Source organism: Aotus nancymaae, unplaced genomic scaffold, assembly GCF_030222135.1.
Source record: "Aotus nancymaae isolate 86718 unplaced genomic scaffold, 86718_ANA_hifiasm-v0.15.2.pri h1tg000011l, whole genome shotgun sequence".
NCBI lineage: Eukaryota > Metazoa > Chordata > Mammalia > Primates > Aotidae > Aotus > Aotus nancymaae.
The window spans coordinates 10,964,412-10,987,433 of record NW_026988422.1 but is presented as its reverse complement, the minus strand read 5'-3'; the positions used below and the strand labels follow the sequence as shown (position 1 = coordinate 10,987,433).

The 23,022-nt window shown below is 40.0% G+C and overlaps 1 pseudogene; it reads left to right on the top strand.

Annotated features, from left to right (window-relative positions):
• The first annotated feature begins 12,212 nt into the window (after positions 1 to 12,212).
• On the top strand, positions 12,213 to 21,908 carry LOC105723044 (eukaryotic translation initiation factor 1-like; annotated as a pseudogene).
• Positions 21,909 to 23,022: the final 1,114 nt, after the last annotated feature.

Genomic DNA, 23,022 nt, shown 5'->3' with positions numbered 1-23,022 from the left:
AACCAGGTATCGTGATCATTTGCCTGATTGTTGGTTCTTACGAAGGTGTTTTTTTTGTGGAGACAGTTGTTAAATTTGGTGTTTTTGTCAGAGGATAATCAGTGGAGGCTTCTATGCAGCCATCTTGCTCCACCTCCTTGGCCAATAGTATGTTTTTTTATAAATAATTATCTTTACAATTAAATTTTTGTCTGAGATTTGTTTTAAAATAATTTAGTCATGAGTTGGTAAGTACTGAAATTGAAGAACAGATATATGAGTCATCTTGTAGGCCAGGTGTGGTGGCTCATGCCTGTAATCCCAGCACTTTGGGAGGCTGAGGTGGGTGGATCACAAGGTCCGGAGTTTGAGACCAGTCTGGCAAGCATGGTAAAATCCCATCTCTACTAAAAATATAAAAAATTAGCCAGGCATGGTGGTGCACACGTGTAATCCCAGCTTCTCAGGAGGCTGAGGCAGAAAAATTGCTTGAACCTGGGAAGCAGAGGTTGCAGTGAGCCAAGATTGCACCACAGCCCTCTAGCCTAGGCAACAGAGCAAGACTCTGTCTCAAAAAAAAAAAAATAAGAGGGGATCATCTGTGTAGCTTATATGTGGGTTTGTATATGGTTAATATATTAGAAATAAAAATGTTTTAATAAATTATCTACTTGTCTAAAAGTATTTTTGACATCTTCCCAACCAAAGATAATAAAAAAAATTAGAAAAGTTGAACCTAGAGAGGAAAACTAAAAGAATTAGTATCAACTTTGCCCATATGCAAGTGAAAGTCAATCTGATCAAATATCTGGAATGGTTATATAACAAACAAACTTTGTTTTCTTTCTCATTCCCCAAGTAATTGAAGACAAGAAAACTTTTCTTCATTGTAGAAATTTACATAGTAGAATAGAATAGGTAATAGGATTAATTATAACTTCAATAGAAGATTGAATTGATTATAACAGAACAAATTATTACTTCTAACTTTTCAGAAGTAATAATTAGAAGTAACAATAATACATTTTTGTTACTGTGAATAAAAAAAAATCTTTTTTGAAGTAATCCTTCTCTTCTGAGCAATGCTTCATAGACAAGGCACAGAGAAATCTCCATGTTTAGCTATTTTCATCACTGCCTAGCAGGGGAATCTCAAAGCACCTAAATCATGTGTGCACCCTGATAATGATGATTGATAATGAATTAGTGCCTTTCACCCAGAGGAATCCATGCTGAGCCTTTCTAGAGGAATTAAATCAACTTTGTGAGCCTGATAATAAAGTTTCTTGGGGCTTTAGTGTTCTGTGAATCATAAACCTTTCAAAGAAAACACTCAGATTCCTACATCCTAAGGAGTATGTGGTAAATGAATATTAGTTTTTCTACACAATATCCCATTTTCTCTTCTGGTAAAAGCAGCTCAATTTTCATTAGGCAAAACACCCTCTCTTCATAATTAAATTCACAAGGCTTAAGTAAGGATAAACTTGCTCCCCTCCTCAACTCAGGCAGCCAAATAAGAGTCAGAGATTGCAGATTGACTACAGAAGAAGCTTAAAAATATAAGCTCTGTCAAAGAGAGTCATCCCTGAAACTTTTGAGAATGGAGCACTGATAGAATTTTAGGTCAATTTTTTTTTCACTTTGTAGGAAAATCTTGCCTGAAAAGGAGACCAACACAAAGGAATATAAAGCTGAGACAGAGGGAGCCCTAGTGGTGTCACTTGCGGCTCTGAACTAAATGTGCTCTTTTCTTGTTTAAATTATAGTTGGTGTGGCTAGGCATAAAAACGGTCCTCAAAGATGCCCACTTCTGCATCCCCAGAACCTATGAATGTTACCTTACATGGTAAAAGGAACTGTGCAGATGTGATTAAGCTAAGCATCTTGGCAGGGAGAGGTTATCCTGGATTATCCAGGCAGCCCAATGTAATCACAAGGATTCTTAAAAGACAGGAAAAAGGTCGAACTCTGAGATAAGAAGTGACAACAGAAATAGAGGTCAGAGTGATGCAGAGAATGGGGCAGGAGCCAAGGAATATGGGCAGCCAACAGAAGATGGAAAAGACAAGGAAACAAATCTCCCCCAGAGCCTCAAAAAGGAACATGGCCCTTCTGACTTTAGCCTACCCAGATTGATGTTTGGAATTTTGACTTCCAGAATTGTAAGAGAATAAATTTGTGTTGCATTGAGCAACTCAGTTCATGATATTTTGTTACAACAGCAGTAGGAAAGGAAGCAGTTGTCGTTCTGGCACTTATAACTGCTTATGATTATTGGTCCTAATGATTATGGTTCACATAAACAATTCAAAACTAGTTATAAACAAGAAGCTCAACCTCCTAAATGGATCTCCACACATAATAAAAAATGCAAAGCTTCAGGAGTGAAGTTATTGAAAACATGAATCCAACCGCAGATTTGATTCTAAAGCAGAGCCAAAATTAACTTTTAATGGTGTAATTACTTTGAGTATATTTTACCACCAGAGAGCAATGGCTTATCCAGACAAAATAAAGGTGTTCTTATTGGAATAAACATAGATTTTCTGTAAATCTTGTTTAATGTCTACATTGATAATTACCACAAAGCTGAAAAGTACGGAAGAAAATTCCTATAGGGACATTTCTCCAAAATGTTAAGTTGCTTAAAAGAATGTGACAAGAACATGATGTGAATAAAGCAGGACATACAGTTTAGAACCAATGACATCAAGGTTGACTTTTAGTTTTCTTTTATGTTGACCTGCTCGTCAAAGAAAAGTGAGCCAAAATTTTAGAGTAGAAGGAGATAGATATCGAGAGTTTGGAAATAACCTTAAAATGTAAGAAACACAAATAAAGGGAAAAGTCATCTGTGAATTCATAGCTTGATGGGAAGAGAAAGGAAATTAAAGAAAAGAGAACTGGAATTATAAGCCTCAGAACACTAACCATCTATCTGTTTCCTTCCTCATCTCCTACCTCAAACTTAATGGGGAAAATAAGAAAAAAGACTGTCTCAGCCAGTTCAGCCCACTATAACAAAATACCTTAGACTTGGTAATTTGTAAACAATAGCAATTTGTTTTTCCTAGTTCTGAAGCCTGGGAAGTCCAAGATCAAGTTGCCAAAGATTTGATGTCAGGTGAAAGAGTTAATAGAGACTTGCCTTGCCTTTTCTGCCATGTATGGACACCTCTTGCTGTGTCCATACATGGCAGAAAAAGCAAGGCAATTCCCTATTAACTCTTTTAAAAGGGTACCAATCCCATTCATGAGAGCTGAGACTTTACTACTTCACCATTTCCCAAAAGGACCCAACTCTTAAAACTATCACACTGGGTATTAGGTTCCAACATAGGAATTTTTGGAGGACACCAACATTCAGACCATAGCAACGACCAAAAGGAGAAGAAAGAAGAAAATGGGATGGTGAAAGGGCAGCTCTATCGTAATTTTCAGCCACTCCAGTGTGGACACCTGAAGTACTCGATCGGTTGAAGGGAAGAAGGCAACAAAACAAAAATGACTGCAGAAGCATTTAAAAAATCCAGAAATAATCTAAGAGGAAAAATTCAGAAAGATTTTCTTTGGTGTTTTGTTTTTGTTTTGTTTTAGTAATGCTCACTAGACACTAACTCAGGTGCTGGGGACAGAGGCTAGTGGAGGATTGTGGAAGGGACTAGGCTAATTCCTCCTGCAAGGTGTTTACATTCAAGTAAAATTATGGATAACTAAAGAAGAAAGGTTATTTCTTGTTTCTCTCCCCCTGCTCCACCATTCATCTTTTCCCCACTCCTATATACCTAATTTAAACTGAGGAGCCCCAGCTACCAGGAGGCTGAGACAGGAAGGTCACTTGAGCCCAGATGTTCAAGGCTACAGTGATCTATAATCACACCACTGCACTCCAGCCTGGGTGACAAAGTAAGACCTTGTCTCTAAAAAAAAATAAAATAAACTGAGAGCCCTTTTAAAGTAGTCAAGGTCAATGCCTGATAGAATTTGTAGACAGTGACAATTCTCAATCAACAATTTTTTAGTTATTTCTAGGTAAACACACTAAAACCTTACCATAATTTTTCTCAAGCGATTTTTACATAATTATGTGTTAAGGTAATTTCAGTGAGATGAGTCTTATTCACTGCTGCATATCCACCACGAAGACACTGCCTGATACATAGCAGATGCTCAATAAACATGTGCTAAATCAAGGAGAAACACAAAGAAGCCATGGGCTATTAATTCTCGTCATGGAGAAAAGACAGAAAAAGAAAGAGCTGAAAAAACACATGATACTAATCTTATTAGTGATGCAGCTACAGATCAGTGATATAGTTTACTTTGGTGTAAGAGAGAAGAGAATTCTGTGGTTTTACATCTGAAATACAAGTATTTAGTAGCTACTCCTCTGCAATGCATGTGAAACTAGCAATTTTTTTTCACTTGCACTTAGAAATGGAGCATTTATTGTACAATGACTAGAACTGCACTGTCCAATATAACAGCCATGTGCCACATGTGGTTCTCTTCATTGAAATTAAATTAAAAATTATATAACTCATTTGCATTAGCCACATTTCAAGTGCTCAACAGCTACATGAATCTACTGGCTATTATATTAGACAGTGCAGAGTAGAACATTTCCATCATCATAGAAAATCCTATTTTATGGCTCTGGTCCATACCATGATGTATTATAACATAAAACTGGCCAGAATTTTACAAGTTAGAGAAATAACACACAAGGTCACACATGCACAAAGTTATATGGAGTGTTCTATACAACCCAGTATCGAGAGTAACCAAAGCAATATTTTCTCTCATCTCACTTTCTCCCAAATATTTGCATTTAAATAGCAGAGATAATTGTATTTAACGTCTAGCAACAATTGAGAAACCCCAGCACCATTTGACATAATCAGCCACTTCTGTTTATTCAATCCTTCAAAGCCCGAGACTATCTTTTCATTTATATCTGTGAACTCCTGGCATTTGTGGACTTGTGCATTCCTCTGATGGGCACTGGTTGAAAGCCTTGCCTCTAGTTGACAATTCACCTTTAAAACTGTGTACTAGACCTCAGCAACACATCTGCCAAGCCACAAAACCAGATAAATATGCACCTTATTTCTAAAGGCCCACAGAAGCATGTGTACCCAAACTGATAAGTCTCTGGTATTATATTATTCCCTAGACTTTGCACTTCAGGAAGATGTCGAATAGATATAGATTGATTCACCAATTAAATAAAATCTGCATTTTCCTAAATCAAAAACAAGCTCACTGAGGTTTATTTAGCTAGAAATCCCTTGTTAAATTATTTCTTAAAAGTAAGACATAAACAGGGCAAACACCATTGCATGATAAGTAATTAGAAAAATGAATGACTTTTTGACCAAATTAGAGGTTGAAGTGAAAACTCACCACTACCTGGGATTAAAAATAAAACAAAGCGGTTGGGAGTTGGGGAGAGATAGCATGGGGAGAAATGCCAGATATAGGTGATGGGGAGGAAGGCAGCAAATCACACTGCCATGTGTGTACCTATGCCACAATCTTGCATGTTCTTCACATGTACCCCAAAACCTAAAATGCAATTAAAAAAAAGAAAAATAAATAAATAAAACAAAGCTTAAAGTAAAAGGAATATAATACATCAGTTTATATATGTGTTCCTAGGTGTGTTATAACATCTAAGACTTTATGGCTGTATTTTTTGAATACAAAAGGAAAAGATGATTAGATATGAATAAATTTGGAAATACTTGCATACATTCTTTGTCTTAACTTATTCCTACTGAATTGGAAATTTCCCTCTTCTAGATAGGAGTAATATAAAACGAAGAAAATAAACTTGGAAAAGAATATGACCTTTGGTGAAAATAGCACTAAATTATTTACAAACTGTCCAAGTTATAAACAGTAAAAGAGAAAGAGTTCTAATAATGGGACTGCCAAAATGCAAGAAGTCTATTGCTCCTTCAAAAACACAAAGATTGCTTGGCATGATGGCTCACACCCGACACTTTGGGAAGACAAGGTGGGCAGCCTACTTGAGCCGAGGAGTCTGAGCCCAGCCTGGGCAACATGGTGAAACACCATCTCTATAAAAAATACAAAATTTAACCAGTGTGGTGGTGCACAGCTGTAGTCCCAGCTACTCAAGAAACTGAGATGGGAGGACCACCTGAGCCCAGGAGGTAGAGGCTGCAGTGAGCCATGATGGCACAACTGCACTCCAGCCTGGGCAACAGAGTGAGACCCTGTCTCAAAAAAAACAAAACAAAACAAAAAAAATTAAATGACTTTCATAGGAATTAGCAAATCCTGGTCTGCTTAGCAACATCCTGAAAATCTGAAACCCTCACTTTGCAGAGGGAGCCCAAAGTGAGCACTCTTAAGAAGGCACATGAGATCATATTTTCAAACAGGCAGTGTAATGAATGATCTCATAAAAGTTTTTCATGCCCTACTAATTTTCATGATAGAAGTCACATTTGATTAGCCTGCTTAAATATCCATTGTCAAGAGCAGCTTAGGTAGATAGAAATGTCCTCTCTTACCGCCAAACTCCCCTTAGACTTATTTAGAATCTTATCCATATTTAAGGTTTTTCTCTCAGGTTATAAATTATCTTTTTTATAAAGGCAGTCCCAAAAATGTTTTATATACTTGAAGAGAGCTCCAATATATAGTTATTAGAGGAAAAGACAATTTTAGCGTTTATTTTCCAAAAATCTGACTTTGCCTCTCTATGGAGTGGAAGAAGCCAGAATTTTCCTCCAAAGATTTGTTAAAATAAGGAAGATGCCACTTTCCGGCAATGCACCTGGCTAGATGGCTAGGGAAGAAAATAGCTAGTGGTCTCTCCATCCAATATTTGAGGCTAACTTACATAAACATGACTGACATACAATAAAACAATTATTTTTATGCTCATGCACAAAAACAACTTAAAATTATAATCGCTACCATTTATTGAGCAATTTGTTTCTAGCAGGCACTGGCTTCAGCACATTAAAAATATAATTAACAACTCTATTAAATAGGTATTATTAATGCAATGTTCAGATGAAAAAATTGAAACTCAGATTGTTTAAAAGATATGTCATATTTAAATAGGAACCAGCAGAGATGGGATTTATACTACAGTCAAATCCTGACTCTAAAATTTGAGTATTTCCGTAGTGCTTCTCGGATTGTCCACATTATAAATTTACACAGTTTTCTTATTTAGAAGAAAAACAAATTTTTATTTCCCATTCTGCTTACTTTTAAAATGACATTAGTAATGTCTTCTTCAATTGATTCACATCATTGCTGTCAGATATAATTAAAGTAGAGGGTGCAGTGGCTCAAGCCTGTGAACCTAGCACTTTGGAAGGCTGAGGTGAGAGAATCACTTGAGACCAAGAATTCGAGACCAGCCTGAGCAACAAGACACCATCTCTACAGAAAAATTTTGTTAATTAGCCAGGCATGGTGCATGCACCTGTAGTGAGCTTCCTGGGAGGCTCGGGCAGGAGAACTGCTTGACCCCAGGAGTATGAAGCTGCAGTAAGTTAGAATCACAACACTGCACTCCAGCCTGGACAACAGAGTAAGACTTTATCTCTAAAAAAAAACAAAGAAAGACGGTCTTCTTACCTCAATTCTCCAGTAGAAACTGATAATGTTAGTCAGCCTCAGAAGGCAACCAGTGTAGTTTCAGGAAAGGAAAGGGAGGGAAAATTTTCACTACATGCCCCTTTTACTTTTTTGGCCATGTAACTACATTAACTGATCAAAGAAATAAATAAAATTAATTTTTAAAAATAATTTTCTAAAGTCTACTTATAAGTGAAATCATACAGTATCTGTTTTTCTGTGTCTGGCTTTTTTCATTTAACATAAGTTCCTCAAGCTTCATCCATGTTGTTACAAGTGGCAGGATTTCCTTGTTTCAGAGCTGAATGATACTCCATTGTATCTATACAGCACATTTTCTATAAATACTCATCTGTTCATAGACACTTAGGTTGTTTCCATATCTTGGCTATCATGAACAACACTGCAATGAAAATGGGAGTACAGATATCTCTCTCTCTCTCTCTCTCTCTCTCTCTCTCTCTCTCTATCGACATAGAGTCTCACTGTGTCATCCAGGCTAGAATGCAGTGGCGTGATCTCAGCTCACTGGCAGCCTCAACCTCCCAGGCTCAAGTGATTCTCCTACCTCAGCCTCTGGAGTAACTGGGATTATAGGCACGTGCCACCACGCCAGGCTAACATTTTGTATTTTTAGTAGGGACAGGATTTCACTATGTTGCCTAGGCTGGTCTCAAACTCTTGGACTCAAGCAATCCACCCATGTTGGACTCCCTGAGTGCTGGGACTACAGACGGGAGCCGCCGCACCCACCCAGAATCTCTTTGAGACACTGATTTTTCTTTATTATTATTTTAATTTAAAAAAATAAGCCCCAAATCTCTGAATAATAAACTACAATACAGTAAAAAGTAGCATCTGGTGTTAGACACTCTGCTGACAGGGAACACCCCTTCAGTGCCAGCAAAGACTCTGCAGAGACGTCTACAGTATTCCACACTGCCTCCCCCTTTTCAGAAGTCCCTACGAAATAAGGAGGACAGAGGCGCATAGGTGAAGAGACTGGCCTGGGGTTAGACTGCCAGGAGAGGCATATGGGAACTGGGCCCAGAAAATTCCAACAGTTTTATACAAAATGCTACCCAACAGGGAAAAAGCCATTGTCTTCTTCCAAATGACCAGTAATGCCACACTTGTGGGGCAGCAGGAAGGGTGGCAAGAGAATCAGGCTCTGGCCTGATGAGCTCAGTGATCAGACCAGAGCCCAGCCAATAGGACTTGCCCACAGGTCCAGGCTTACCCTTTCATCTCCACTGCACTGCCCTCACTCCAAAGCCCAGTCCTCCTTGTGGAAGACCAGCTGCACAGCCTCATTCACATCATTCACCATGTGGGAGGCCTCTATGAGCCCTGGACTGAAGCAGAAGTCTCAGCGCCTGTGGAATGGAGGCTCCCCTTCTCCAAGGATAGGCTCCATGGACTGCAGGTCCCTGGGATTGTACACACCAGGTCCTGTGGACTGTAGGTCCCTGGAATTGTACACGCCAGGTCCCGTGGACTCCAGGCCCCTGGGATTATACACACCTGTGCACACCAGGATGGAGATGCAGCTCTAGCTTGCTGAGGGCTGTTGCTGCCATGGCCCCCCCAGAGACACTGATTTCATTTCCCTAAAAGTCAAACTTTTATAGAAGCAGAGACTAGAATGGTGGTTGCCAAGGGCTTGGGGGTGGAGGAGCTAAAGAGATGTTGGTCAAAGGGTACAAATTTTCAGTTATAAAGTGAATAAGTTCTGAGGATCTAATGTACAGGAAAGTTACTACGGTTAATAGTACTGTGTTGTTTACTTAAAATTTGATAAAAGTACAGGTTTTCAGTGTCTTCTCCATACAAACATACACACACAGCACTTACACAGAAAATAGTAACTATGGATGATGATAAAAGTGTTAATTTGGTTGCAGTAATGATTACACAATGTATACACATAACAAATCATCATGTTGCAAATCTAAAAATATATATTTTTATTTGTAGTTATATTTCAATAAAACTAGAAAAAAATCAAGAATGACCTATGTAGTAATAATGGATTTGAGTTCTATATATCAATATAAATTCATGTTTAGCTTAATATAGATACAGACATGTATAGATACCTGTATATGCATGGGCTAGTATATGCACATATACTTTTTGCTCTGCAGCTGAAAAGGCCTAGTAACCCACAGCAACAAACACATTAGGGTCCAGAACTTAGTTTCTTTTTTTTTTTTTTTTTTTTGAGATGGAGTCTTGCTCCCACTGCTCAGGCTGGAGTGCAATGGCACAATCTTGGCTCACTGCAACCTCCACCTCCTGGGTTCAAGCGATTCTCCCGCCTCAGCCTCCCGAGTAGCTGGGATTACGGGCATGCACCAACCATTCTTCACCAAAAGGAATAAGGGATCTTTGAAGAAATGGCTGGCTTAAGTCTCAGGGAGGAAATATACAAGATCAGCCTTCAGCATCTTGTGTCAAAAAGTAAGGAAGAGCAGAAAATAAAAACAAAAAGCCACATTGCTATAGACACAGTGAGACACAGCAGGGGCTCCCGTTTTAGCAGCCTGCAAATCTCAAGCATGAACGTAAAGGAAAATCCTGAAATTCCTTCAAGGGAAATTCCAGGCATCTAGTTAGCCCCAGAAGTAAATAAGTAACTTGTGAAACAAGAAGCAAATCATAGCCTAAAACAAGCCAAGGAACTTAAAGTTCCAGAAATGTTTGCCTTCCCTATAGAAACTAAGAATAACAACATATGTCACCAAATTGTCTTTCAGAAGCTTGTACTCCCACTTAGGGCCCCAATGAAATGGATCCACTGGCACATACACCACCGGTAAAGAGGAAGTGAAGACTAAACTTTATTCATCTTTTATTCTGTTCCTTTCTGAGGGGCTTGGAGAAAAAAAGTCCCCCTAGCCAGCTAGCATTTCTCCACTGACCCCAAATTTTTAAACAAATCTTCTCTTTCTTACCCAATGGCTAATCAGAAGCTCTTGAATCTACCTACAACCTGCAAACCCCCAATGCAAAATATCCTGCCCTTTTAAGCTCAAACCAACATGTAACCACCACATTGATTTATGATTTTGCCTGTAACTTCTGCTTTTCTGAAATTTGCCCTTGCCTGTAAAAACTCATTGGGAAGTCTAGACTTGAGCATTTAGCTGTCTGCTCTTCCTTGTGTAGTACCATACAATAAACGTCCTCCTTTCTAGCACTGCAAAAACCTCAGTGTAGACATCTGTTTTTACTGTGCCAGGCGAGTGGACCCCAGTTCAGTTCTGTAACAACAGGAGCCACTGAAAGAGCTCTCAGCAACCAAAAGTGGAAGGAGTTAAGCAAAAAAATAAATCAAGTAGTACTAGATTATAACTCAAAGTGTAAAATAAATATCCTAGTGCCTGCAAACACAAATAAGGAGATTTTGGTGAACATCAGCAACCATAAACCGTGTTTATAATATGCATCCTTGATATGATGAGATGAAAAGGGCAATTTGCCTCTGTGGTCTTCCAATAACTCACAAACCTGTCTTATCATGAGGAAAACATCAGTCAAATTCAAATAGCAGGGGCTAGAGAGGATCGTGGCAGACAGGAGGCAGGACTAGATTGCAGCTCCCACTCGGACAGACAGAGCACCAGGTGGAGGCTCACGCCATGAACTTTTGCTCCAGAACTAATGCAGGAATAAATTAGGGAAGTCGAGAGAACCCACAGACCCACTGAAGGAAGTGAATTGCTCCTGCAGGACCCAGGAGACACCCCAAATACTGTGAACGCCCAAACTGTGGAAATAGGAAAGGGAGATTGTCTGCCCTCGAACATACACCCTCACTGGGGAACCCGAAGGTCTAGCACATGGGAGAAGAGTCTGAACTCACCTTGAGCTGAGTCGGTTTAGAGAGCTGAGCGAAACACCGGGGTACAAGAAGCAGCAGGAAAAGTCCTGTGGGCTCTCTGGGTCTCCTAAGAAACCATTTCTGCCTTGCCTCACGGGATACTTGAAGCAGGCTGCGTGAGGTACTGGGAAAAGGCCACGGGGAGAAGGAAACCTCCAGCTGAACTTTTTAACAATTCCAACCTAATGAGAAGTCTCCTGGCCAGAACTCAGGGGAGGATGTGAATCTGGTGTGCAGGCTCCACAGGTGGGGAAGCACGCAAGCCCTACTTGCTTTCACAGCTGGGAGGCTGATAGCCTGGAGCAAGTTCTCAGCCTTGCTTCCCCACTGCCTGGAAACAGACTCAGTGTTGTTGTTGGGGGGGCAGGAGAATGGTGGAAGTGAGACTAGGCCTTTTGGGTGGCAAGGGAACAAGGTGAGGCCTGTGACTGCCGGCTTTCCCCCCACTTCCCTGACAACCTGCATGACACAGCAGAGCCAGCCATAAGCCTCCTGAGAACATAACTCCATTGACCTGGGAACCACCTTAGTAGCTGAAGACAAGGGGCATATACTCTTGGAAGTTCTAGGGCCCTGCCCACCACCTGATCCTCCCCATACTACCACAGCTAATGCTCCATTGAAAGCACCACCTCCTGGCAGGAGGCCCATCCAGCACAAAAATAGTGAATTTAAAAACAAAACTAAGGACCCTCACAGAGTCCATTTCACCCCCATGTCACCTCCACCAGAGCAGGTGCTGGTATCCACAGCTGAGAGACCCACAGATGGTTCGCATCACAGGACTCTATACAGGCAACCCCCAGTACCAGCCCAGAGCCTGGTAGACCTGCTGGGTGGCTATATCCAGAAGAGAGATGACAGAATCTAAGAAGGCACATCCCTAGGAAAAGAGGGAGAGTACTATATCAAGGGAACACCCCGTGGAACAAAAGAATCTGAACAGCCTTCAGCCGTCTGACAGAGCCTACCAAAATGAGAAGAAACCAGAAAACCAACTCTGGTAATATGACAAAATAAGGTTCATTAACACCCCAAGAAAATCACACTTGCTCACCAACAATGGATCCAAACCAACAAGAAATCCCTGATTTACCTGAAAAAGAATTCAGGAGGGCAATTATTAAGCTAATCAAGGAGGCACCAGAGAAATGTAAAGCCCAATATAAGGAATTTTTTTTTAAATAATACAAGAAATAAGAGGAGAAATCTTCAATGACATAGATAGCATAAATTTAAAAAATCAAAACTTCACAAAACAATGGACAAACTTACAGAAATGCAAAATGCTCGGTAAAGTCTCAGCAATAGAATTAAACAAGCAGAAGAAAACTTCAGAGCCTGAAGACAAGGTTTTTAAATTAATTCAATCCAACAATGACAAAGAAAAAAAGAAAATATGAATGAAGCCTCCAAGAAGTCTGGAATTATGTTAAATAACCAAATCTAAGAATAATCAGAGGTCCTGAAAAAGAAGTGAAATCTAAAAGTTTGGAAAACATATTTGGGGCAATAATCAAGGAGAACTTTCCCAGCCTTGCTAGAAACCTAGACCTCCAAATACAAGAAGCACAAAGAACACCTGGGAAATTCATCTCAAAAACATCATCACCTAGGCACATTGTCATCAGGTTATCTAAAGTTAAGAAAGAATCTTAAAAACTGTGAGACAATAGCACCAGATAAAGGAAAACCTATCAGATTAACAGCAGATTTCTCAGCAGAAACCCTGCAAGCTAGAAGGGATTGGGGCCCTATATTCAGCCTCCTCCTCAAACAATTATCAGACAAGAATTTTGTATCCAGCAAAACAAAGTTGAACAAATGAAGGAAAGATAGTCTTTTTCAGACAAACAAATGCTAACAGAATTTGCCACTACCAAGCCAACATTACAACAACTACTAAAAGGAACTCTAAATATTAAAGTGAATCCTGGAAACATATTGAAACAGAACCTCTTTAAAGCATAAACTTTCCAGGACCTATAAAACAAAAATAAAATTTTTAAAAAAAGTATACAGGCAACAAATACTATGATGAATGTAATAGTGCCTCACATCCTAATACTAACATTGAATGTAAATGGCCTAAATGCTCCACTTAAAAGATACAGAATGGGTAAGAATTCACCAACCATCTGCTGCCTTCAAGAGACTAACCTAACACATAAGGATTCACATAACTGAAGATAAGGGTGGGAAAAGATATTTCATGCAAATGGACACCAAAAGTAAGGAGGAGTAGCTATTCTTATATTAAACAGAACAAACTTTAAAGCAACAGCAGTTGAAAAAGACAAAGAGGGACATTACATAACAATAAAAGGCCTTGTCCAACAGGAAAATGTTACTATCCTAAATATATATGCACCTAACACTGGAGCTCCCAAATTTATAAAACAATTACTACTAGACCTAAGAAATGAGATAGATGGCTACACAATAATAGCGGGGGAACTCAATACTTCACTGAGAGCACTAGACAGGTCATCAAGACAGAAAGTCAACAAAGAAGCAATGGATGTAAGCTATACCCTAGAATATATGGACTTAACAGATATTTACAGAACATTCTACCTAACAACCACAGAATATACATTCTATTCATCAGCTCATGGAACTTTCTCCAAGATAGACCATATGATAGGCCACAAAACAAGCCTCAATAAATTTAAGAAAATTGAAATTATCTCAAGCATTCTCTCAGACTACAGTTGGAATAAAACTAGAAATCAATGCCAAAAGGAACCTTCAAAACCATGCAAATACATGGAAATTAAATAATATGCTTTTGAATGATCATTGGGTCAACAATGAAATCGAGATGGAAATTAAAAAAAATTTTTTTTTTGAGATGGAGTCTCTCTCTGTTGCCCACGCTGGAATGCAGTAGCATGCTCTTGGCTCACTGCAACCTCTGCCTCCCAGGTTCAAGCAATTCTCCCTGCCTCAGTCTCCTGCGTAGCTGGGATTACAGGCATCTGCCACCACACCTGGCTAAGTTTTGTAGTTTTAGCAGACACAGGGTTTCATCATGTTGGCCAGGCTGGTCTTGATCTCCTGACCTCAGGTGATCTGCCTGCCTTGTCCTCCCAAAGTGCTAGGATTACAGGCGTAAGCCATTGCACCCAGCGGGAAATTTAAAAATTCTTTGAAACTGAATGACAATAGTCACACAACCTAGCAAAGCTGGGATACCACAAAGGCAATGCTAAAAGGAAAGTTCATAGCCCTAAATGCCTGCATCAAAAAATCTGAAAAACCACAAACAGACAATCTAAAATCACACCTCAAGAAACTAGAGAAACATGAACAAACCAAACCCAAACCCAGCAAAAGAAAGGAAGTAACCAAGATCAGAGCAGAACTAAATGAAATTGAAACAAACAAACAAAAAAAAATACAAAAGATAAATGAAACAAAAGCTGGTTCTTTGAAAAGATAAATAAAATTGATAGACCTCAATTAGAAATGAAACAGGAGATATTAAAACTGAGAGCACACAAATACAAAAGATTATTCAAAACTATTATGAACACTTTTATGCTCATAAACAACAAAACATAGAGGAGATGGATAAATTCCAGGAAAGACATAACCCTCCCAGCTTAAATCAGGAAAATGACCCTACTGCCAAAAGCAATCTACATATTCAATACAATTTCCATCGAAATACCACCATCATTCTTCACAGAACTAGAAAAAAGATCCTAAAATTCATACCGAACCAAAAAAAATAAAAAGCCTGCATAGCCAAAGCAAGACTAAGCAAAAAGAACAAATCTGGAGGCATCACATTACCTGATTTCAAACAACACTATGAAGACATAGTCACCAAAACATCACGGTACTGGTATAAAATTAGGCACACAGACCAATGAAACAGAATAGAGAACCCAGAAATAAAGCCAGATACTTACAGCTAACTGATTTTCGACAAAGTAAAAAAAACATAAAATGAGGAAAAGACACCATATTCAACAAATGGTGCTGGGATAATTGACAAGCCACCTGTAGGAGAATGAAACCTATACATGTACCCTCTGAATATAAAATAATAGTTGAAATTATTAAAAATATATATATGAAGAAAATTATAAGGCATATTCACTTTAAACCAGTGTATATTAGTTATCTATCACAGCATATCATTTTATCCAAAACTTAGTAGCTAAAAGCAACAAACAATTATGATTCCACATAGTTTATGAGGGTCAGGAATCTAGGAGTGGCTTAGTTGGGTGGTTTTGGTTCAGGGTTTCTCATAGGGTTTCAGATAAACTGTTAGTCTGGGATGTAGTCATCTGGGATTGGAGGATCTACTTCCAAGCTGACTTCACCAAAATCAAAAACCTTTGCTCTTCCAATAACACCAAAATCAAAAACCTTTGCTCTTCCAATAACACTATTAAGAAAACAAAAAGGCAGGAATGAAGAAAATATTTGCAAAACACACAATCTGACAAATTACTTAATTCTAGAATATATAAAAAATTCTTACAACTCAACAAGAAGAAAAAATTCTTACAACTCAAATGACCCAGTAAAAATGGGTAGAAGATCTGAAAAGATTCTTTTTTTTTTTTTTTTTTTTTTTTTTTGAGACGGAGTTTTGCTCTTGTTACTCAGGCTGGAGTGCAATGGCGCGATCTCGGCTCACCGCAATCTCCACCTCCTGGGTTCAAGCAATTCTCCTGCCTCAGCCTCCCTGGGACTACAGGTGCACGCCACCAGGCCCAGCTAATTTTTTGTATTTTTAGTAGAGACGGGGTTTCACCTTGTTGACCAGGATAGTCTCGATCTCTTGACCTCGTGATCCACCCGCCTCGGCCTCCCAAAGTGCTGGGATTATAGGCGTGAGATTTTTTGTATTTTTAGTAGAGACGGGGTTTCACCATGTTGACCAGGATGGTCTCGATCTCTTGACCTCGTGATCCACCCACCTCGGCCTCCCAAAGTGCTGGGATTACAGGTTTGAGCCACCGCGCCCGGCGAAAAGATTCTTTACTGAAGAAGACACATGAATGGTAAACAAGTACACTAAAAAATGTTTAACATCATTAGTTATTGGGAAAATGCAAATCAAAACCATAAAGTAGTACCACTATACACACTGTATAATGGATAAAATTAAAGACAATGACCATACCAAATATTGGTGCAGACATCAAACAATGAACATAGCCAGGCACAGGGGCTCACGTGTGTAATCCCAGCACTTTGAGAGGCCAAGGAGGGTGGATCACCTAAGGTCAGAAGTTCAGGACCAGCCTGGCCAACATGGTGAAACCCTGTCTCCACTAAAAAATATAAAAAATTAGCCAGGCGTGGTGGCAGGCGCCTGTAATCCCAGCTACTCAGGAGGCTGAGACAGGGGAATTGCTTGAACCTGGGAGGCAGAGGTTGCAGTGAGCCAGGATGACACCATTGCACTCCAGCATGGGTGACAAGAGCGAGACTCCATCTCAAAAAAAATGAACATGTTCATATATTGCTGGAGAGACTCTAAAGTGGTACAAATACTTTGATAATTTAGCAGTTTCATAAATGTTCAACATAGATCTACTGTATAATCCAGCCATTCCAACTCTAGATATTTTACCAAGAGAATTAAAGAATATATCCATACAAAGACAGAGACATAGACTTGTACAGAGACTTCTACTTGCTCATAGCAATTTCATTAGTAAGAGTCATGAACCAAAAAAAAAACATAAATGCCCAATAAATTAGTGAATGGGTGAACACACTGTGGTAAATCAATGCAATGGAATACTACTCAGCAATAAAAATAAGCTTTTTTTTTTGAGACAGCGTCTCACTCTGTAACCCACGCTGGAGTACAACGGCATGAGCTCGGCTCACTGCAACCTCCTCCTCCCAGGTTCAAGCGATTCTCCTGCCTCAGCCTCCTGAGTAGCTGGGATTACAGGCGCGTGCCACCACGCTGGCTAATTTTTGTATTTTTAGTAGAGACAAGGTTTCACTATGTTGGTTAGGCTGGTCTCAAACTCTGACTTTGTGATTCGCCCACCTCATCCTCCCAAAGTTCTGGGATTACAGGTGTAAGCCACCCTCCTGCCAAAAAGTAAGAAACTATTGATAGATTCAACAACATGGATTAATCTCAAAATAATTACATCAAATGAAAGAAGCCAGAACCCTCACTCCAAAAAATGCACACTGTAGAATTCCGCTGCTATAAAATTCTAGAGAAAATGGAAATTAATCTACAGTGTCAGAAATCAATTAGTGCTTTCCTGAGGATGGAGAGAGAGGAAGGGAGATTGGATTACTAAGAAGGACAAGGAAACTTTTGGGGATTGATGAAAATGTTTATTTCATTGATTACATGACAACTAAATACAATGCCAATCACTTGAGGTCAGGAGTTTGAGACCAGCCTGACAAACATGATGAAACCCTGTCTCTCCTTAAAATACAAAAATTAGCCAGGCATGGTGGCACACACCTGTAGTCCCAGCTACTCTGGAGGCTAAAGCAGGAGAATCACTCGAACCAGGGAGGCGGAGGTTGCATGAAACAATATTGCACCACTGCACTCCAGCCTGAATGACAGAGAGACTCCATCTCAAAAAAAAAAAAAAGAGAGAGAGAGAACAATGAGAACAATCTCTCTCCCCCTCCACATGCAACTGTGGAGGAAAGGTCATGTGAAGACACAATCAGAAGGCAGCTTTCTGCATGCCAGGAGGAGCATCCTCACCAAAACCTAGCCATGCAGGCACCACAACCTCTAGAACTGTAAGAAAATACATTTCTGAGGCCGGGCACTGTGGCTCACACCTGTAATTCCAGCACTTTGGGAGACCAAGGCAGGTGGATCACCTGAGGTCAGGAGTTTGAGACCAGCCTGACCAACATGGAGAAACCCCGTCTCTACTAAAAATACAAAAAAATTAGCCGTTCATGGTGGCACATGCCTGTAATCCCACCTACTTGGGAGGCTGAGGCAGGAGAATCGCTTGAACCCGGGAGGCAGAGGTTGCAGTGAGCCAAGATAGTGCCATTTCACTCCAGCCTGAGCAACAAGAGTGAAACTCTGTCTCAAAAAAAATAAATAAAAATGAAAATAAAAAAGTAAAAAGCACTTAGCAGCTAGTATGTTAAGAGCTTTAGAAGGTTTGTCTCACTAAATCCTCCCAACAAATATGAGGTGGGTTCTACTATTATTCCCACACCGTCCATTTATTAATGACTTAGAGAAGTGAAGTTTGTTTCTCAAAGTCATGGCAGTATTTAACTGGTAGCGCTAAGGAGAATTCTCCAGAACACAGCTTCTTAAATGCACATACAAATTTCACCACGGGATCTTGTTAAAATGCAGAAACTGATCCTGTATGTCTGGAGGAGGACTAAGACTCTGCATTTCTAATAAGCTCCCAGATGATGCGGAGACTGTGCTCCACTACCCTTGGAATAACAAGGCTGTAGACGTACATGACAGCTAAGTGTGCCCGGCACTAAGCCCTCACTAGGTATTTCCTGAATTATTTAACAATGGCGGAGATGAGGAGAGAGAAAAAAAGATTTTTTTAAACCTGTTGTTGACCTTACTGAGGTTAGCAAGTCATGATTATTGTAACTTTTCTTCACATGAATGTTGTAAAATCAAATGTCTTATGGGAGAGTTGGAAGATTTCCAGGCAGAAGACACTGCACAATTACAGAGGAGAAAACAGTATTAGAAAGCTGAGAACAGACCATCACCAGGCAGTGAACGCTTTACTGCTATGTGTTTCTACTTAGTGGCAGCATAACGTCAGCAAGACTCCATTCCTTGTCCGTACTTCTTTCCATCGACCCAGTTAGTGAGAATATGAGTTAATACTAAATGTCTTACCCTCTAAATGTCATATAAGGTTGTTGGGGCTGCAAAAGTCCTGTCAGGAAGAGAAGAGTCACTGGAAGCAAAGCTGAAGGCAAATGCTAGCTAACGTTCCTACTACGGGTCTGTGGGTAGAGCTACCCATCAAAGCAAGTTACTGACAGAACAACTGCATATTACTGTTTCCAAGTATAAAGTACATTACAGGTTGGTGTGTGGCAACCTCCAGAAAAGATCAGTTTTGAGATCGATCTTAAATACTCCTTAAATACTCCTGTCAATCATTATTTAAAAAAAAAAAAAAACAGCTTTACCGATTGACATGCCGTAAGCTGCACATCACATATTCAAAGTGTACAATTTTATAAGTTTTGACAGATGTATGTATATACATGAAACCATCATCACAATCCAGATAATGAGCAAATCCATCATCCTCTGAAAAGTTTCTCATAACCCTTTGTAATCCCTACCCACTCCTACCTCCAGGCAACTACTCATCTACTTTCTATCACTGTAGATGAACTGGCATTTTGTGTTCTCCTTTTGCCTGGTTTCTTTCACTCAGCTTAATTATTTTGAGACTCATCCATGTTGTGTGTATCGACAGTTTGCCCCTTTTATTGCTGAGTAGTATTTCACTGTACAGATATACCACAGTTTGTTTACCACTCACCTGTTTGTGGTATATAGATTTTCTTTTTTTTTTTTTTTTTTTTGCTATTACAAGTAAAGCTGTTGTGAGGGCATTGTCACTTTTACCTGTAGAAACTCACTTTAGATCTTTGCAAAAAAATGTCTTTTTGAGCATATGATATAGAGTTATAATAACTGGCTTTAATGTCCTTTACTTTTATTTCCAACATTTATATCACTTCTTTTTTTTTTTTTTTTTGGACAGAGTTTCACTCTTGTCACTAGACTGGAGTGCAATGGATGGATGGCACAATCTCTGCTCAATGCAACCTCCGCCTTCCATGTTCAAGTGATCCTCCTGCCTCAGCTTCCTGAGTAGCTGGGATTACAGATACCCACCACCAAGCCCAGTACTAATTTTTGTATTTTTTAGTAGAGACAGAGTTTCACCATGTTGGCCACGCTGCTCTCAAACAAACTCCTGACTTCAGGTGATTCGCTTATGTCAGCTTCCCAAAGCACTGGGATTATAGGCATAAGCCATAGCACCTGGCCTCTGTATCACTTCTTGATCCAATTCAATTGATTGATTTTCTCTTCATTGTGCATCAGTTTTTTCTGCTTTTTTTCATGCCTAGTAAAAGTGTGAACTTCACCTTCATGAGTTCTGCATCTTTTTGTATCTCAATAAATATTCTTGAGGTTTGTTCTCAGATATAAAGTTACTTGAAAATGGTTGGATCCTCTTTTGGTCTTGCTTTTAAGACATTAGTAATGGGTGGGGCCTGATGGCTCCCACCTGTAATCCCAGTATTTTGGGAGGACAAGGCAGGGATATAGATCGCTTGAGGTCAAGAGTTTGAGACCAGCCTGGCCAACATGGTGAAACCACATGTCTACTAAAAATAGTAAAATTAGCCAGGCGTGGTGGCACATGCCTGTAATCCCAGCTACTCTGGAGGCTGAGGCACAAGAACCACTTGAACCCAGGAGGCAGAGGCTGCAGCGAGCTGAAATCATGCCACTGCACAGCAGCCTGGGCAACAGAGTAAGACTTTAAAAAGAAAAAAGAAAAAAAAAGACATTAGGAATGACCAGAGCCATAATTAGTCTTGGGTTAACTATTCCACACTACTGAGTCAAGGCCGTTCTCAATATTGTCCCCAGCGTCCCATGAATTGTGAGCTTCTCTAGTTGAGCTAGTAAGACAGCAGTTTCTCTCACCTTTTGTGAGTGTTATATGCTCTTCTCTCTAATCCTCTCAGTGGTTTTTTCCCCAGCTTTGTGTCAGCTTTCCTCTCACAGGTGTGCTGACCAGCTTTCTCCTAAATACTAAGGGACACCCTCTACAGATCTCCAGAGTTCTTTCTGGGGCAGCTCCTTCACTTCTGGCACTCTGTCCTGAGAACACTAGCTGCCTCAGTTTCCCCAGACGCTCAACTCTGTCTTCTTAACATACAGAGTCTACCAGGCCCTGCCTGGGTTCCCTTGAGCCCCCTCACTTCCCAACCTTCCGTCCCCTCTGCCCGCCTTCTCTCGCCGCCTTCCGCAGGCCGTTTCCACCAAGGAAAAGGAATCGTATCGTGTGTCCGCTATCCAGAACCTCCACTCTTTCGACCCCTTTGCTGATGCAGGTATGGGTGATGATAACTGTTTCCTGCTGGCGCTGAGGATTATATCTATGTAAGAATTCAACAGAGAAACGGCAGGAAGACCCTTACTACTGTCCAAGGGATCGCTGATAATTATGATAAAAAGAAACTAGTGGAGGCGTTTAAGAAGAAGTTTGCCTGCAATGGTACTGTAGAGCATCCAGAATATGGAGAAGTAATTCAGCTACAGGGTGACCAACGCAAGAACACGTGCCAGTTCCTCGTAGAGATTTAACTGGCTAAGGACTATCAGCTGAAGCTTGATGGGTTTTAAGTGCTTGGCTCACCGAAGCTTATGTGAGGATTTCCTTGCAATGAATAGAATTTCCCTTCTATCCCTTGTCACAAGTTTAAAAACCTCACAGCTTATATAATGTAACCATTTGGGGTCCACTTTTAACTTGGACTAGTGTAACTCCTTCATGCAATAAACTGAAAACAGCCAAAAAAAAAAAAAAAAAACACAACACAACACAACCCAGGGTCCCTCTCAGGTAAGTAGGCTGTGCGAGCACAGGGCTCAACTCATTTGTTTCCCATTTTCCAAGATTATGGCCCTTCATTACTTGATGTCTTAAAAACTGGTTTTATACATTTTTGTCTATTATTTGTGTTTTTTTCTTTGTTTTTTCAGAGAAGACAGTAAACTCTAGTACCTCTTATTCCATCTTGGTAGTAAGATATTTGTATCTTAAATTTGTGCAGTGGTATTGGTTTTTCAGCTCAGAGGTACACGCACCAGACCAACTTCCCCTTTTTCTCAAAAGTCTGAGTATTAGATCTGCAGGGCGCTTATTGTAAGCCTTTAATGGTTGGTAATTTCAAATTCTTCCCTTTGTTTCTCCACCCTTATGGTGCATCATTCCTTCGACATTCGTATGTTGAATCTCTAACCTCGAGTACCTCACAAGGTGACTGTATTTGGAGATTGGGTCTTTAAGAAATAAGTTAAAATAATGGCGTTAGAATGGGCCTTCATTCAATATGAATATACATTCTTCTCAGCACCACGTAGAACTTATTCTAAAATTGGCCACATAATTGGAAGTACAATACTCCTCAGCAAATGCCAAAAAAACAGCGTAACAGTCTCTCAGAACACAGTGCAATCAAATTAGAACTCAAGATTAAGAAACTCACTGAAGGTGTTCCCAGCCGCTCTTCGACGTCAGCACCTCCTCGCTCTGTCTCGAGCTCCAGCCAAAAAAAGAAGGAAAAGTAAGGAGGTCTGTATATCATGGCTCCTACAAAGCAGGCTGCCAGCAAATCGACCTGAGGCAAAGCGCTCAGGAAGCAACTGGCTAGAAAAGCCTCTCTTGCTAGAAAAGCCGCTCCCAAGAGTGAGCCCCCTGCTGGAGGGGTGAAGAAACCTCATGATTGCCGGCCTG